General features: G+C 47.6%; 1 long non-coding RNA gene across 1 annotated transcript; it reads right to left on the bottom strand.

Annotated features, from left to right (window-relative positions):
- Positions 1-1119: 1119 nt before the first annotated feature.
- Positions 1120-1893, bottom strand: LOC135183308 (uncharacterized). Its single transcript, XR_010305499.1, has 2 exons — positions 1576-1893; positions 1120-1443 (listed from the first exon to the last, which is right to left on the bottom strand). It is a non-coding gene; the product is annotated as an uncharacterized LOC135183308 (long non-coding RNA).
- Positions 1894-4990: the final 3097 nt, after the last annotated feature.

Raw genomic sequence — 4990 nt, 5'->3', positions numbered from 1 at the left:
GTCAAGTTGGAGGCCTGCAGCCAGTGGTGTTCCCCAGGGATCAGTATTGGGGGCAGCTTTGTTCAATATCTTTATCAATGACCCAGATGAGGTGATTGAATGTACTCTCAGCAAGTTTGCTGATCATACAATGCTGAGAGGGTGGCCAACAGCACATCATGCTGTGCTGGCATTCCAGCAAGACCTGGACAGGCAGGACAGCTGGGCGAAGGCTAACCACACGAAGTTCAATAAGGACAGGTCCTGCGTATGGGGAGGAGTAACAACAGGCACCAGTTTCATGGAGAAAGCCCATGGAGCACCTTCAGCCATCCCATCATCAGTGCTGCTGCTCCTATTTATGGCTCTGTGTGGGACAGCCCCACTACCCCATAGCCAGCCTCATGTGTAGTGTGGGGCAGCTGCAGCAGTGCTCCTGGCTGGGCTTCCTTATCCCACCAGCTGTGCTCCTGGACTGTGTGATATCCCCATGTGATGCCCTCCATGCAAATGGAATAAATCATAGTGCTTAGTTGGAAAAGAGGAAACTTAGAGAAAATGATAGAGGGATGAAGTGGTTTCATTCTGGGATTGCTCCTGCTTGTGGGGAGCAGGGTGAGGATGTGGCACTGGGAGGACCAGCACCATGCCAGGGCAGGGATTCTCATGTCCCAGACCTGCTGTGCAAGGCAGGAGCAGGATGAGAGGAATGGCTGTAATACCAACTGCTGACAGCCTTATTTTTTGCAGTGTCCTGCTGAGGCCAATGGGATATTGCTCCAGGGAAAAAAACAATACGAATATAGGGATTTGGCAGTGGAAGAAGTTCTCTGTTCTTGCTGTTGATTCTCCAAGTGGAGCCCTAACCTGCTGTTTGTGACTTCATGATCATTTCCAGAGCCTGCACTAATGATGTCATACCCGGGGGATTCTGGCTTCAGGTGGGAAATTAACAGCAGGAGCAGATGAACCCTTTTAATAAACAAAGTTCCTGTTTTCATGCAAATGTCTTTAGAAATAAGGCACGAGGGGAGTAAGAAATACAGACATTTATGGTATAGAAGAGCTGCTGTTTGGAAACAGACTTTTTATGAGTTTTCCAAGAGGCGCCAGCTGCTCTTTAATGTTTTCATTTAAGAGTTTTATGTATGAGAGCTCAAGCTTGTGTAAACAGCAAGGCTGAGAAAGTTACAGGGATTGTTGTTAATGCTGAACCTAACGGGCTGGGATTTGGCTCAGAATAGCCAGGGAATGTTGGTGTTTATGCAGAGTGGAGGTTTTTAACACAGCCGGATGATGCCTCTGACATCTCTGTTGCTCTTTGGGCTCTCCTCCCCATGTCCCTCACTCCGTCTGAGACCTGGGAGAAGGTGGCACACGCACACGGGGAACTCTCCTATTGGGGCAGCCCCTTCTCCGCTGTGCTGCAGCTTGTCGTCTCTCAGGGAGGCTGGATCTATTACCCTGTTAAGAAGTAAGTCCCAGGTCAGAAGGTGGCCACGGCATCCCACTGCCCTGTCCTCGGCTGTGCAGGCAGGGCTGGGCAGAGTGCTTGTGCGGTGGCGTGGCAGCAATGCAAGAAAGTCCTTCTGTCACCTTCTCTGCCATGTGCCCTGGTACTCCCTGCCCTCACCAACAGCCATCACTGCTCTGCATCTCTTAATCTGCTGTTTTGAGGAGTGCCTATTGTGCACTCCAATTAATTTTATTGCTTTTCGTTTTGCTGGAGAGAGTGCCAGAGCCCATGCCACAAATAGCTTTGTGTGTGTTCTTCGGGTGGGTTCCCTTTGTCTGGCAATTAGCTCTCCGGGGATGAAATGCGTGGCACCACGTCAGAAAAAACAAGTGAAGTTCCTTCAGCAAAGCCATCAAGCACAAAGCAGGCAGCTGCATGCGCAGCGCTTCCTGCGGAGGACCTGGGCGGCAATCCTCAGTGCTTGCCGCTCTCCATCTTATCCTCATGGCTTTCTGCAGCAGTGTTCTGCTTGCTCTTCTACAGGAACGCTCTGCCTCTAGCCGTCTTGTTTTTGAAAAGGTGGCTGCTGATGACAGCTAAGATAACAAGAGGGTGGGTTGGTGTGGGGTTTTTTTTTTGTCTTCATGAGAACGCCTCCGGTTCTATTAATAAGATCCTGAATCTGACTCGTCCTTCTGAGAACTCCTGGCCCTTCATCACCCATTCAAATCTGTATTTTTAAGCTGCTGTAGGTGGATCGTCGACAATGGTTGTTATGCAAACTCCAGGTGCTGGCTCTGGGAGCTTCTTGGAAGCCTGCTATGAGTAATCTTTATGTTTCTGACAGGTCTACAAGGAGCAGGGGGGGGGGAGGGTCTATTTTGCTGAAGATAGGTTGACAAAATAAGTGTCAATTCATGACAAACTAACTGCCAAAAATACTCACATCAAACGCTGGAAACAATTAGCAAACAGCATAACAGAATATATCCGAGGCTGGAGAGCACAGCAAGGATGGAGCCCCTCAGTAGTAAACTGACTTTTTTAACCCTTCTCCCCACCCCCCAATATGATTTGGAGAAATGATCATCTCCTTTGTGGGTTTGATGTTTGGGTTTGTTTTTAACCCACAGGCAAACGGCTACGGCTGTACTTGAAAGATGAGATAGGTCTGTTTATTTCTCCAACTTATTGTGCGATTGGGTGCTGCTCACATGAGGTATGAGATGGCCACTAAAACTGGAAGAAGTCTGGTCAGTCTCTCACTAAACCTGGACTGCAGAGGTTTCTGAAGTTGGAGCTGAAGTGGCAGCCCTCTAGCACAGTGGTCTGTCAGTAGGCTGACACTTTAGCAAACAATTTATTTGAACAACAATTTCCCAGAACAGAGAAGCAACTTTTGATAGCTCTTTCTGTACATGGTCTGCATTGGAAGACCGTTGTGGAAGCACTCAGATGCCAAGGTGAGCAAAACGGGGAGAGAAGCGCTGCTTGGGGAGGGGGATTTGCAGCAACATGTGTACACTCCCCGGGTTGCACTGTGTTTGGGTGGGATTGCCATGTAAGGCAGTTTGCCATTTGACCCAAAGCCATCACATCCTACGCTGGCTCTATTTAGGACATTTGGCTTTGCAGTATCTGTTTCCTGGCTGTGACGAGAAGCTTCTGAAGTTGCAGAGCACACTGGCAACAGATGGGGTAGAGGAGCCAGCACAGCCCCATGATAGCCCTTGGGCTTGGGGCTGCTCCCATCTCTAACATCCAGAGCAAGCCACCTGTAAGTTTGTAACAGCTAAACTAAAGTGGCACGGGCTCCTCTCAGTTGACTTTCCAATATGCTGAGTTTCTCTTAATGATAGCTCACACTGCCATCACACTCTCAGCCCTCCCAAAGTCGACTTGCGTTTGGCTGAGGTCTTGATGTGTCTGTCACAGATGCACAGATATGACCCTGGGGTCAGCAGCCTCTGAAGGATACAGTGCTGGATGACATGTATTATCTTGTACTGCTCTTCTCCATGAAGCACTCTGTGCTGTTGTCACCTGTCACACCCAAGTACCTACACCAAGCCCCATCTTTGCATCACACTGGTAGTCACAAGGAGGCAATACCTCAGAGTCCACCAGCTGGAAAGCCCCATCTCTATACACAAGCATTGCTTATTACTACACCATGGCTCACAGATCTTCAAAAGGTAACCCACTCTGTGAATCCCCATGCTCCTGCTAGTCTGCTATTTGCATCTCTCCTCTCTCAAATGAGTCAAGAGCCATCTGTGCATGATGAAAATCAAATAAATAGTTTCTGCTTTAGGAGGGCTTTCTGTCATTTATAATGAATCCCTCTGCATCAGCCTATGGGGTACATAGTGATGTCCAAGATGAAATCAGGAGGAAAGAGTATGATCTGGAGCCACCCACAGCAGCCTGGTATCACCTTTCCATCTCAGCTGCATTTCAGCAAGCCAGCTGAAACAAGGCAGTTTTCTCTGTGCTTGGTGCCAAACACTATTCTCACTGAAGCAGAGGGTTGTTTTGTTTTTCCCTAAATAGGAATGATTTGGCCTTTGGTGGTGCTCAACTGGAAAGAATCCAGCACTTCTCTGATCATGTCAGAGAGGCTGAGATGGTCATAAATCAGCAGGGCTGCTCCAGAAGTATTTTCCCTGGGTTTGATTCTCCATCCCACCAATGAAAAGAAAAAATGGGCCCACCACTGGTTTAATTTAACAGATAACCACTCTTTCCAGACAGTATTTGTGATTAATTTTCCTCACAATTCTTTTTTCTTATCTTTTTTGTTGTTTTGTTTTTCCAGGGGCTTGGGGTGGTGTTTCATAGGGCTGTTCAATTTTTTTTTCTTCCCTTCCTCTCTCCTTCCATATGGGGAAGAATGAAGTGAAGAAACAACATTCTCAAAGAAGAAAGACTTGGACAGAGTTGCTGTTTTCTGGGAGTCTGCTACAGCTGTTAATTTGTGGAAAGCCTCAGTGGAAAGTAAGCAATATGGCAGCGTCGCTTAACAGAAGAATTCAGCAATGGCTGCATTCCAAACCATGGCTGATTTAGGTTCTTGGCTTGCACAGCCAAAGCTTCATGTAGTGTCATGCTTTTTTCAAGAGATAATGTTGATGCAGCTGTGGAAGACTCTGATGTTCTCTTCCCTCTCTTTTTTTTCTACCGTGGAATTGTCGTCATTCAATCAAGCTGAAGCATTGCGGAGCTGTGATGTTGTTTGTCTTTGCTTGTCAGATGTTGGCGGGTGAGGCTGAGATGTTGTTTGAGAAAGCAGAAAAGCCTCCCTCCCTGCTTTCTTGCCTGCTTCACAGAGATGCAGGCAGACCCAAACTCCCATCCAAAAAGGCAATAACATAGAGAAAATTTGAAGTTGGGCTTAAACACTGTGGGCTGGACCCTTTCTGCTTCTCCAGAGTCCACATGCTCTTCACTTCCTGCAGACTTTGCTCCTCTCCAGCATTTGTCATGCATAGTTGGTGGCATATCAAGATTTTAAGTACTGTACTGAGTGCAATAACCTCTTTTTCTTGGAGGGAC

The sequence above is a fragment of the Pogoniulus pusillus genome, chromosome 18, assembly GCF_015220805.1.
Source record: "Pogoniulus pusillus isolate bPogPus1 chromosome 18, bPogPus1.pri, whole genome shotgun sequence".
Classification (NCBI taxonomy): Eukaryota; Metazoa; Chordata; class Aves; order Piciformes; family Lybiidae; genus Pogoniulus; species Pogoniulus pusillus.
The sequence above is the reverse complement of the archived record's forward strand: the minus strand, read 5'-3'. Positions and strand labels throughout refer to the sequence as shown.